This window comes from Coloeus monedula (assembly GCF_965178545.1).
Source record: "Coloeus monedula genome assembly, chromosome: 1".
NCBI classification, from domain to species: Eukaryota; Metazoa; Chordata; class Aves; order Passeriformes; family Corvidae; genus Coloeus; species Coloeus monedula.
In genome coordinates this window covers 23,024,057-23,038,230 of record NC_138781.1, presented here as the reverse complement: position 1 = coordinate 23,038,230, position 14,174 = coordinate 23,024,057, and the positions used below count along the sequence as shown (strand labels likewise).

Here is a 14,174-nt window from a genome sequence, read left to right as displayed (position 1 = left end):
TCAGCAAGATGTGGCCTGGGTCTAGTAACCTATAGCTGCCTCCTAAATTTCCAAATCCACCAAACTTTTTGTATGAAGTCAAAAAAATATGTGATGAATCTTGTTAATATCATGTTGCTATTATTATTGGGAAACTTCATAAATTCAACCATGCCTTTGCTCAGTAAAGATCTCTCATTGGGTAAATGCTGAAGTCTATAAAAGGTTTTTACCATGGACTGGTTTCCTAAAGCCACTAGATAGTAGATTGCAGTCCAAAATAACATAGCATTTGAAAAAGATTATGTTATCCTCTAAAATCAATAATCCTACAGCTCATTTCATGCAAATATTCATTTTTGTCAGCTCAAGCTGACTTTCCAGAAAAAAAATTCAATAAGATGGATTAAACAGCATTACTCTTTTATTGGGCTGACATGGCATGATTTATATGAATCCGTATAGGCGCAGGTGAAAACTGTCTCTTCAACAGGGAACAGACAACACTGAAAACACTAAATAAAAAAAATAGTTACTACACTGAGAACTTTAAGTTACAAATGTCAGACACAACTTTTTGTCCATGTCCATACTAGAGTTAGTGTCAAAAATAAAAAAAATTGAAAGTCAAAAGCATCTCTACTCAATTATGTACTGGCATATGGATTATATGCTGATATTTGCAATCATTCAAAAAATATGCCACTGGCTGTCTTTTTAATTTTAGCAACTGTATGCTAGATAGAAATTTGAATACTGTGCTTATCTGATCTCTTCTTGAGAACTGGCAGGATATATGTCCAGAAATTAGTCAGGGATGAATTGCTTAGGAGTGCTGACCACTTTAAGACATTTATATCTCATCAATAATAATCTTCTTGAATTCCCAGGATTAGATATCAGAATTGCTATTTCAGGTTAAACAGATGCTGAAGTCCAGTGTTTCTGATGGGCACTTTTTTTCTGTTTTCATTTCCAGTTTGTGACAAAAGAAAAACATCTTGAATGAGTCATTCCTTATAAATTACATCATTAATTAGAATAATTACAGACAATTTAAACTACCAGATTGTTGCAAATGTTTTGTGAAAATTACAGATAATTTCATTACAGAACACAGCAAAATACCAAGACAAAAGGTTATTATTAATGAAGAAAAGAAAAAGGAGGGGCAAATATTCAAGGAGAATTGGTAATAATTCTTCTACACATCCAAAATTTCCATGGGATTTGGTGATGGTGATTATATTGAGTCTGTGAGGCCTGTCTTGAGTCCTAATGCCCCCTGCACCAATTAATCATTCAGAGGTTCTGTCAAACCATTTCACCAACGTAATTTTTTGCCACAGAGGGAGCTGCGAGCTTTTTAGGAACTGTAGTAAACCTGCTCTGTCTTGAATGAGAACTACTGTTAATTCAGAAAAATGCAGTCACTTAAGTAGTGAAATATTACCCTCCAATATAAGAATTACACCATTCCTTTGCTGATCCACACATATAGTGGAGATGATAATTAAGTAAGGCAAAGCGAAGCAAAAGAAAATAACATTCAAACATGAACAAATTCTGACATGCAGGTGAAATTATGGATGACATCTGTAGCTCCTTGAAGAGAGTGATGTTGACATTTTGACTGTATTAATGGTTACCAGTGTACCTGGCATACTGCTAACATTTTTTTGCAAGAAATTCTGAATAACTAATATAAATTGAAAGTGTTTTGAACAGGAACAGTTTAGAAAGACAAAGCCGCCTTCCCAGTTTAGACACAAAAATTACGTGTTTGCTGAAATCAGTGGAGACACCAAAGATAAACATCAAATAATCAGCAGATTATACATTAACATAATATAAATCCAACAAAAATATCTAGGGCTGCAAAATGATCACATCAACTAATTAAATAATTATAAATAAAAGAGTCATAATTAGAACTGGTTTTATAATTAATAGAAAGAAGACAATTCATTGCACAGTCTGAAAAAATAGTGTAATCTGCTGTAACTATTAGATATATCTGCCCTGATCACATTCCAAGTAGTGTTAGGGGTGTGGGGTTGGTGTTAGTTGTTTTTCAGTGCTTTGAAGATCCCAGTTGCTACATTATTAGTATTATGTTTCCAAGCATTTATAGATTTTAATCTCAGAAGGGACCATAACGATCAAATATCACCTCTTGCATAATACAGGCCAAAGAAGATCATCCAAGTAACTCTTGGATCAAACCACCACTTTCACCTAGCTCAGCTGTATCTATAAAGTTCTACATTACAATTCCAATTTTGTTTACAGACCTTTATGCAGCAATGAAAAAATTCTTCTCCAAAACTCGTGTCTTCTGCAAAGGTCACTTCTGGAAATCACTGGGCACGGCAAAAAGCATATGCATGTGGGCTCCTAAGGTTGTCAGTATTAAAAACTGATGCTTCAGTGGAATGCATGACTAATTTTGCTGCTTTGTTTAAAGACAAACTATTCTTTACTTATGAAAAACGTACTGTATGATCATGTATTAAAATTACATCTGCTACACCAGAATTGTTTGGAAAACCCCATTTAGCACATAACCTCTGTGGTCAGAACATCAGAAAGATTGCTTTGTTTCTATTTTCTTTCTTTTTTTTTTTTTTTTGCCAATAGTCTCTTTAAAATATCCTCCTTAAAACATTAACAATTTTTCCGTTTTAAGTTTGAAACCTGATTCCTCAATAGAGACAAAGGCTAAATTTTCTGATGGGGTTCAGTAGTTAAATACCTAACACAGAAGTTAACAAAAAGAACTGAAGAAAAAAAAAAATTTCATTTTTAAATACACCTCTTTCAGTACGAGACAGGATGGAATTTCATACAATATGGCTTTGTGTCTAAAACATAATAGCATGTTTTGTCTCACAGCAGTTGGGCCATATAGGAACTTGGCATGCATGATATGGCAAGTCTCAATATTCACGCTTCAGTTACTGTCACACTAATCACTGAGGAATAGTTACTAGCCATGACAGCATACATACTTTCAGAAAATGTGTACAGCAGAATACAGAGAAACCTTTGGCAATGAGCATTAAATAATACATAGATATTGTTTTGAGAAATACTGGGAATATTTTTACACACCTACTCTGATGACATTTGTGAAACACATTGATTTTCAATTTAATCCCAAATGCTATATACAGCATCAGCTCAAGAAAAACAAACACCATATGAACCTGTCTCACTTGAAACTTATATGAATCTGACTAGACTTGAGCAGTTGTAAATCTCATTGGATTACAAGAATTTGATTTAATTTCAGAAAACAGGCTTAAATGTCTTTCTACTGCAGAGGAAGGTCAGTATTTGGTCAAGCAGAACATGACTAAGATCACTGAAGTTTGGTTTAAGCTCTGGAGAAAAAAAAAGTTTGGGGCATGTGCAGTGAACTTCTGAACTTGGAGTGATTTGCTTTTAAATGCAATGAAGAAGGCAGTTCAAATTCACATTAATAATTAAGACAAATGGGCATTAAAACAAATGGAGATAATATGCTCCTAGCAGCACGAGGTAAATACTTCCCAAAGCAAAAATCATTTACTGTGCACATTTTCCATGTGAAGATACGATTCTTGCAGTGTATCATTAATTCATTTCTCGACTGGCATTTATGGCATGGCCTAGAGGAGTGAGGCACCTAATTCCCTTTGGAAATCTCAGCTGGTTCTTTATTCTAAGCAAACTCCTGCAACCTGAAGTGCTGAAAGACAAAACCACAGTTAACCTGAACAATCACAACATTTAGCAGAGTTTAAAGTTTAATGGTATGAAGAGAACTGACAAATTGGTGTAAAACAGGCAGGCCATATGGCAACCCTCATAGCTCATTTCACAGAGGATGCTCTGGTCCCCTCAACAACAGGGCTCCTGTACAGTCCCTGCGGTACCTCACCTCCCAGTGCACTGCCACAATGGCAGTATTCCCCATTTTCACCCACGTCTGCTTGAGGACAGCAATCTTCCCCCCTCATCCCAGGCTTTAGCCTCTCTTAAGTTCTGTACAGAACTGTACAACACCATGTCTGGTAGTTAATACTTCCTTTGAAAATTCATTGTCTTCTAACCAGCTGATACAGAAACGTCCTCATGTGCCTTGATAGTTTATACCTCTGAATATACACGTGATCCTAGTAGCAGCAGCTATGTGAAACACGAATCAGAGCAGGGCCTACCTGAGCAGCATTTCCCTTTTATGCACTGCAACAGCTGTTCTGTTGTTGCCACCATGCCGAGAACACCTACCGTCTTCAAAGCCCTGACGTGCCAGCTCCAGCGTGCAGGAGCCGCTTCCCTAACGTGCCTGGTGTGCCTCCACGGAGCTTTTGTAGAGTTTATTTAGCCATCAAGAAACCACCACAACAAGTGAACGCAAGTTTTGATGTGAGGCTTTTAGCTTTTGATACAGATGAAGGCATAAAGTGGTACCTCAAGACGAGAATCTAACAGAGCAAAGATGTTACCATTTTTTCAGTGTTTTATACAAAGGGTACTGAGGACTAAAACTGATGAACAAAGCGAGACAAAACCATTTGAAGGCTTACTGAAGCAGAGTTTTGCTTGTTGCTGATCAATCACAGAATACAGTATTTGCTCTACAGTACAATATAGAGGTACTTCAACCCAACTATACAATAAATGATACAATCAAGCAGAGCCCCTGTGACATCTCACTGTTTGGATTGCACCCCACACCTGCATGGGGATGCCAACAGCGGTCCTGGGTTGTGCAGATTCCTTAAAAAAGGCATGTCTCCAAACACCTGATGCCTCTCTTGCTCTTCCCAAATTGAGATGCTGGCAACAGTTTAGATTCAGAAACACTGAGCTCTCTACATATGCAGGGTAGGAGAATCCAGTCTCCAGGCTCCCTAGGCCATCACTTTAATTGTACTCTTCTAGCTCAGCACCTGAATAAAAGCAAGATTGCCACGTTAGCACAACATCATGCTCTTGGATGAGCTAGGCTGGGACAAAGCCTGCACTAATGTGGCTATACTGCTCCCAGTGTCTGTACTTGCTCTGTGCTCCTGTTCAACACTGCACTCCACAGTCTTCAGACCATCATGATTTCCATGGTGGTGTATGAAACCATCTCTTTGGAAATTTAAAAATTAGTTTGATCTTTAGTTTGATTAGTTTGACCTTTAACTATATTACCATATTACAGCATGAGCAGTTTTATTCACTGAAGTACTGAAAAGGTGGTCAAAATATTTATTATTAGAATAAAAGCCATGACAACCAATGACAAGTATTCACTGATATGGAACAGAGATAAAAATAACAGTGTCAGTGTTTGATTCCTTGGCATTGCTGTTAGTGTCGATGTAGCAGAGGTCAGTGCCCCATTTGGAAAGCTGTGAAGGTAAGTTCATTTAGTGCATTCCAGGAAGGTAATAAGAACCCTGGCCTGTCTGAACTAATTCTCACTTGACAGTTGCACAGATGCCGTGAGTTGGAAAGCAGCCAAGGTGAATAGCACTTCATGAAAAAAGGTGAACGTAACAAATGACAGTTCTAACAAGATACACAACTAGGTTTTCTATTTTAATTAATATAGATTTAGCCCTAGGTACATAATGGCATATACAGATTTTTAAAAGAAGCTACTGACCCAGTAGGTAAACCAAAATTACAGTTGCAGCTCCTGAACTTCTTAGAACAGAGAATTAAGATGCTTAAACTGCTCGTGAGTCACATTAGGCTTCAGAGACTCATTTTGGTCACACCTAAGCTAGACAATGAAGTGATCCAACCTCACAAGGTGAGTCACTTTTGACAACAGCCATTATGCTCAATTACAACTTGATTATTTGTATGTGTCATCACTGAATGCAACTCAAGATAAAAGCTTAGATATGAATTTATTTCTCCCTGACTCTTTTGCACTAGATTTGATATGTTTTAGTGTCTGTTTCAGATGTGTTACTGTATTTCTTCAACACAACCATGCTTGTGATATCCAGCTTAGAAGGTCTGCTTCACAAAGCAGAACATTAACACCATTACAGAACACACCACTTTTAAAAACTGAATTTGGTTGATGTGATGTTTAAAGGCTAAGCTTAAAGAGTCAATATACAGCAGACCTAAAAGTATCCTGAGTTTTCTTCTTCTGTATCCTGACAGGCACCCAGGGTAGCTCTTGCTCTGATGCCTCAGAATAAACATGCTGAGTTACAAAACCTTCCAAAGAAAGCAGGCACCAACTATTGACAGCTCTGGTCAGGAAGGTTGCTTATACTGTTCATTGACAATATTGCAGACATTTTTCCTACTCATTCCTTCCACTTCTGACACAGAGTAAGGTTTACATTTGATGTTTGGCATCTTTTTGCCAGGATAACGTATGCTGGAGCATCAAATGAAGCAAGAAGTATGGAGTCTACGTGGTAGACACTAAAGTGAAGAAAAGCTTATTTAAACAGCAACATAAAATATATGTCCAGTGATAACATACCCTAAGGTATTGAGAATGTGGTTTTCTATGATACGATCACATAACTTCCTTAATTCCTTGGAATTCTGAGATTGTGATAGTCCATGCAACATGACTGCTGGGTACAGTGTTTGCTACTGTTTAAAATCAGAATTAACTCATTAAACTAAAAGAAGACTACCTTAAGTAATTCACATTATTTCACTCAGTTTTCAGCAGTTTCTCTTAGATACAGGTATTTCCCAGAAAAAGTATTTCCTAAGAAATTTTAATTAGAATGTGCATTACCATTTTGTCCCAGAAAGAATTTAGCAATTACTTCTTTTTGATTTTACATGCCACCACCAATCAACTATTTTAATTCTTTCAGGATCCCAATTAGGCCAGTATTAAAGATACTAATTATGGAAGACATAGGGCATTACTTACACCACAACAGACCACTACTGAATTTGCCAGATTTAAGTTTACTGGAATACCTTTGTTAGCGGTAAGTGCAATTAATGAAGAAAAACAACACAGTGGTGACATCTAGTCAGAAGCTTTTGATTATTTTGAAATTCTTTAAAGGGCGTGAATCTTCTGATCAAGGTGAATGTTTTTTAAAGGCTGTCTTTGTGCACCTCAGCAAGTGGAACAGAATAACCTTGGAAAATAAACAGAGCCAAAAATAATTACTAACACCCCAATCATTTTATGAACTATTATTTCACCAGAAAATGGAGAAAATATAACTTTAATCCTGAACAAAACTCTTCAATGTTTATGTTCTCTATAAACCTTTCACTGAGAACTGAAAATATAAGTTAGTAATGCAATAAATGCCCTAACAAATATATCAGATTTTTCACTTAATGCTTTTTACAGGCTTAAACCAAACTGAGTGAAAGAAAATCACCTTTTACAGTCTGACTCTTAAAGGAAGAATGCCTTTCTGTTATGCTTTTTAAAATAAGGCATGGTGAATTTATATCAACTTCAGTGAATCTTGGGGCATGATAAAAGGAAGAAAATATAGCAGTGGAGTAAACATTCCATAGTATTCTTTCTTCACATATTTATTTCCTCACTGGCTGAACATAACGAAAAAAAAAAAAAAAAAGGAATAACCCCCCACCCCCAACATAGAAATAGCTGAAATAAACCTTTGGCACACAATGCAGTCAAAGCTCTGTGCTTTTCCTCATCCCACCCTCGACAACCTGAATTGCTTCTCTCCAAATAAATCCATGCAAAAGATATTCTGAAGAAAAAGAAACAAAAACAAACTCTGAATTTCAAATTTGTTAAGTGGGTGCACCCATTAGGGACATAAACAGAGTCTTCCTTATTTTTCCTTATCCAGCTGTCTTTCTGGACCTATTGCCTTTAGAAAACAAACAAAACAAAGACAGAACTAAGTGCTAGTAAATAAACATTAATATTGCTCTATGAATCCTTGCCCTCTTGTCTGATATTTTATCATCTTGGGTTTGAGAAGTTTTAATTTCATTCTAATGTAAATAAGAACTGGTCTGTTTGCTCAGTACTTCAACAAGAATTTGCTACAAGGTTTGCAGCATGCAGGCAGTGCCCCGAGAAATGTGACCTTGCTTTAGTCAGTGAAGCCAAAGATCATTTATCACAGTTAACCTACAAATCTGTCTTGCTGGGGCTTCAGATCCATCAAGCACTTGGAAGCAGCTACTTGTCCTGTCCTCCCACCACTACCTAAAACATTGGATGGGTCTGATCTTTTCTATTACTGTATACCTCTCAGCTAATAGAATACATTTTTGTGGATATGGAACTAACAGGAGTACTTTGTATTTATTTATACAGCTCATTAAAGGCAGAGAGAGATTTGGAATGCCCCAAGCCTGGAAAGCTCAGGAAGACAGACCCCAGGCATATGCATGTATTTAACTTTATGCAGATGAGGTGCCTGGCTGAACCCAATGAGACTGAGCAATTATGTAAAAGCAGGCATCCCGGTCCTTTTGCAACTATACTCCTAAGCTAAAACACAACAGGGAAATGATGCAGGACTAGTAAACTCTGAGAGGAGGAGACTGAAATGGTTGTAATGAGAGCATATGGGCAATATATTCAAGCTATGCAGTCAAGAATACTTCATTATGTATTATTATGTCTGTATTTAGACAGACTTACATCACATAGGACTATCTGCAGCTCCCTGACCCTCAAGCATTTGGTTCACGTGATGTCAGGAGAGAGCACAGGATAGGACACCACATTCACACCAGCACTGCCTTGTAGAAAGTACCATTCCTTCTCCAGATCCACTCTCCCAATTCAGAACACCACTTTCTCTTTACATTAATGGAGACAGAAACTTTCTAAAGTGAACATTAGGTCCTCTTTGAGCAGGGAGAACCAGTCAGACTGAGAATCCAGTGACTGACACCAAAGGCAGTAATACTTGTTAAGAGACAAGTATGTTTGTGGTAATGTATGAATTGACTTTGAACTTGAACAGGGGAAAAAAACCTAGGTTTCCTAGGCAGGGACCACCAGGGAAGGAGAAAACAGTGAACTCTCTAGTATGCAGTTTGGAGAAAATGTAACATTATTTCCCACTGATTTTTTTAAAAGAGTGAAACCTTTCATATCCACACATACCTATATTGAAATGTCAGTTTATAAAGTTGTTTGAATTTAACACAAGCATTTATGCCTTTTTAACTATAAACATCTTGGAGGTGAATCACCAAGTCACAAACTCCATCTATTTTAACTACCAATTACTGAAATATGTATATCTTCAGTGCCTGTACTTACATATGTGTGAGGATGCAGTGCTACCTGACACTCAGAAATTGGCTTGCAGTAGGGAAGAACTCAACCCTGAACTATTTTTGCAAATCCAATCCTGTCAAAGTATCATGAAAGAGAGACAGCTAAGCAGGGAGTTACTGCTATTTAGGCATAAATCAGCATAGGTGATTTAAGAACTAAAATCAAAATTGATATCTATAGTAGTGACCACTAAAGGTCAGATTTCCCAAAGAGCCAACTCTCACTTAAAATTGACTGCCAGCTGAGCTCAGGTGACTTCTAACAACCCAAAAAAGCAGGTGGATCTTCAAAAGATACTGCACACATGGAATTGTGGAATCCATGGAGCTCTGGTCATGTGTGCTGTCATTGAATTCGATGGGCCGGTAAATAAACATCTGGGTCTCATCTTATGGTGTTAAATGAACATCAAGCTTTTGCAAAAGCAGATATTTGAGGCAGACAAGTTCTAGCACGTTCCAAACTGAGAACAAGAAGCCTGGAGTCAAGGACCACAAACAACTGATAAATTCACTATCTGGGCATAAGCCCATCTGATTCCCAGAAAGGAAAGCGGGAGTCTGCCTGAACTATCAAGGGGACAGGAGAAGTCTTAAATATGAGAAAGGGATCACTGACATAAAAATAGGGAGTAAGAGCTTTGTGAAGAAAGAGAAGAAGAGGCAAAATTTTGGAGGATTTTGAAAATACGGGGCTCAAAAATGAGGGAGTGAAAGAGCCAGTGTTGGGATGAGACTTAAACAATACCAAAAAAAAAAAAAAATTGAATTTACTGGTTGCTTTTTATATGATCTGAAGAAGGATGTTGATCAGGAGAGGACATGAGAAGTATATTATGATAATCAAGATGAGAGTGACAAAGTTGGTTGGGGAAGACAAAAAAGTATCTTGGAAAAGCTGTGAAGAAAAAAAGGCAAAATGTATATATCATTCTGGATGCACAGGATAGGGATATTTCTTATTTTTCCTTTCCTAAGGCTTCAGGCCTAAGTGACAAAGAACACTGGTAGCACAGTGTGAGTAGGAAACTTCACTGGGAATATGCTCAGGTGCGCACAGGGAATGGTAAGAATCTCTCCATTGAAGCCTTATTGCTGAATTGAGCAGGGCTAGGGAAAGAGCCTGACTGCTCAACTATTGAGTGGCCATATTACCCCTGGATTATCTGGCCCATGTCAACTAGCATGCTCCAAACTCACTCCTGGACACAGTCCAGGGAACAACTTGTGCCAGAGACCATTCCCAAAAGGCAGCAGGTATTATGCTCTTACAAGCAAGGTACGCCATATATTACACTAGAAAACATGATTCCTATGGTCTGCACCATGAGTCTTACTTTATGCCGGAAATTTTGATTTAAAAACCTAATGCTGAACAACCCCAAAATAATAACTGCACCTGCAGCTGCATGGGGACCACATAAAGCCCACAGGAGATGCATGCCCAAGTGTTACTTAGCACAGCTGTAGCCAAGGTCTGCCACATGGCCTCGGGGCCAGCATATAGTCCCTGGCTCTGCTTTAGTTTGCAGTACAGATGTGAGCTGTAGCTGACAGAAAAATGATATTCACAAAACACTGTCTGTCAACATTTCAGGAAAATTCATGCCCTCATGGTTGCCGAATAAAGCTTGACTCAAGGGCACTGTAAGGATCAAATATGAAAGAAATAAAAGGAATGTAACAATATTCTGCAAAAGTCATAATGCTGAAGGAAGGCCAATAATGATCCAGAGCATGATTTTTTTATGTCAGGGTGGTGAAATTAGTTTGAGGCACACTAACAGTATATAGTAATAAACAGAACTTTAAAATTACTATGAAATCTAACCAAAGAAGGCAATGCAAAAGTGATGGTCCATTCTTAACATTTAATGATGTTGGAGTGAAAAGCATAAATTTAACCTACTTTTACAAGATTTCCTTACCACAGACCACGGATATCCAAATATCCATACCACAGACATCCAAACGGGATCAATCTTTTAAAACCATTCTGTATTCCCAAACAATAGGAACAAAAAAGCAAACAATACATTTATGAGAATGTGACAAAAGGAAAAATTTTACTTTTTCAATTTAAATTCTTCACAGTAAGATTCTGAGTTTAGAAACCCGACATGAAAAATTAGATCCTTTTTTTCAGTTGTATTTTCAGCCTCCTATTGCAGCAGTGATCATAAAACAAACACAGCTGGCATCTTCATTATTTTATTCACTGAAGGATTTAGCTGGACAAACATCACAAAGATGGTGGCTGTTTTCATTGAATTTATGATCAAATATGCTCCAGCGTAAGATCAACTCTGTTACATCAATTATTATGAGATGTGAATAATTTAACAGAAAGTTGTCTATTTGTAAATCAGATCTTACAGATAGAAATTCAGCTGAGGTAGCAGCCAGTGGATATACACAGTATTACAGAATTTAAAAGGATGCAGGCTTTTTGTGAATCACATTTAGTGATAAACATTGTCATTTACATTTTGCTATCTAGTGAGCTGCCAATTCAGGTAAACAATTTCAAAATTTTATTTTAAACTTTAATAAAATTAATCTTTATCAGAGGAGAACTTTACTGATGCTTTTCAAAATTATGGAATATATTTCCTATAAAGGCTTAATTAAAAACAGTAGACAAACTACGATCATCACCATATTTTGGGTTTTTTTTCCATAGATTTTTCACTGGAGTCTGTTGTTCAGCTGAATGCCAGGAGAGTTATAATAATTTTAACGCAGAATGTGTGCCTTAGGATATGGGATTGACTCAATGCCTGAAAGAAAAAGGTCAGTTCCCTTTGGAACCACTTGCCTCTTTGCCCTCCAGCAATGACAGGTGCACCAGCCCTGTGCTGAGGCTCGTTATTCACAGTGTGTTGCTGCAGATACATAATCTAACCTCTCTGTTTTAATGCATCAACAGGGTGAGAGTCTCCCATCTTCCCATTTTGACATGGGTCAAGCAGGCATTGAACATATATACATAATGACCTGCTTGCAACCAGCATCTTTCACAAATTCTCAAACAATAACTTAAAACTTAGCCAGGTCATTTAAAGAAATCACTAAATTTGTGTACTAAACTGTTTGGCTAGCAAATAAAGTTATGCAAAAAATCAGTTTTCACCAGTCTCCTACAATGATGTGTGTTTCTGCATCACTAATTAAAAAAAAAAAAAAGAAGAAAACCATAATCAAAAAGCAAAAATTCTCATTTCTCTGTACTATATGGCAGGCAAGACATCAGAAATCTGAAGGCAGAGACATGAAGCAACACAACCAAAAATGCAGGAAAGGAAGTGATGAAGATTTTCTTGAATGAATTCTGAGAGACAGTACCAGGAGATGCTCATGAATGGCAATACCTGAATACCTGTGATCCTACCAGGGAAAAGGCAGTGGTCAAAATTACAATAAAACCCCCACATGAGATCCTCATAAAAGTCAGTAAAATAAGTATTTGCCTAAGGCAAAGATAATTTACAATGTTATATCACTGCAGAAATCTTAACTATTGTCATAAGTCTCTGGCTGGCAATGGAGACAAACAGCATGAGTTTTGAGATTGGCTTAAGCCATCTACAGTGGTGACAAAACCCAGGAACATTATTCATATTTTTATTCTTATTGCCTGTCTGCACCATCTCTCAAAATTATCTACATTTCTGAGACCCTAAGATGAGAATCAAAGGAACTGTTCAGTTGAAGAAAAATGATATGTAATAAAGAACAAGCAGCAGAGGATAATATCAAGCCACATAAGCCAAGAGCAGTTGCTTAGCAGTAAGCACTTTTGAATGCCAACCCAGTTCTCAAGTTGCCTATCATTTTCACTCTCCTTTTGGAAGAATCTTGCCTTTAATGGCTACGTACAAATAATGAGAGAGCCAGCAGTAAGGTCTACTTCATTTATATTACTGCCTTCACAGTATGTCTTCAATTCCTTAGAAAAATATTTTTTAAACGCATCTCAGAGACTCAATTTTGTCAGCAATGTCATTATCTGGAGAAGAATTTCAGCAGATAAGCCAACAGTACAGAACTCAAGCAAGAGGGTAGAATTCAGAATGTGAGGATATAATGATGCCTGGTGCCTCTGAACAGAAAGTATTAGACTTCAAACCAAGAAATGAACACAGACACTACGGCAACATATGAGTAACAGACTACCAAAAACATAATTCTGAGAAATTAATGAAACACTGGCATGTAGAAATGCATAAGGAGAAAGAACAGCTGAAGAGCTGATCAGAAAGTACTCAAAAACATCAATGAAGAACATCTATTGGAAAAAAATCATACCTGGAAACACCAAATAAACATGTCTATCTGATATACGTCTCAATATCCTAAGGAATTCTTAGGGAATTAGTGAGGATAGCAAACAAATGTAAGGCATCTTTTAAAAGTCTTTCCAGGAATTCTACACAAGAATAGCTAGTTCTCTTTCCTCATTTCTCTTCATAGGCTTATTACTGTAGAAATGTTACTGTAATATTACCTAATTTTGCTCTGCATTCTACAGTATGGTACTAGACTTAAAAAAATATAAATATATGCCCATATTTCCTTTCTGGTTTTCAAATAAGAGAATCTTGGCAAATATTTGTTGGACATTGACACAGGAAAACACAAAGAAGGGAAATACAGACAACAGAAATGAAAGACAATATGGAAGCAAAATTAGATTTCAGCAGAAATAAGACAGAATGGCAGTCAAAAGAAGAGGTGACTAATGAATAAGACACCAGATAATTTTTTTTTCTTAAGTGGACTTAATAATTGGTGGAACAAAACAACAAAAGATAACATTTGCTGCAATTTCTATTAAAAAATCTTGCTCTGTGGACAAGCTCCAAAGAGCTTGGATGTGATACACTATCTCATAGACTGAAAACTGGCAGACAGACTATAAGCAA

At 37.0% G+C, this 14,174-nt stretch overlaps 1 protein-coding gene across 1 annotated transcript in view; it reads right to left on the bottom strand.

Moving 5' to 3' along the window:
- CDK14 (cyclin dependent kinase 14) overlaps positions 1–14,174 on the bottom strand; it is a gene marked incomplete at its 5' end in the record, with an annotated part of 318,948 nt that overhangs the window by 65,529 nt on the left and 239,245 nt on the right. The gene's annotated exons all lie outside the window — the stretch shown is intronic.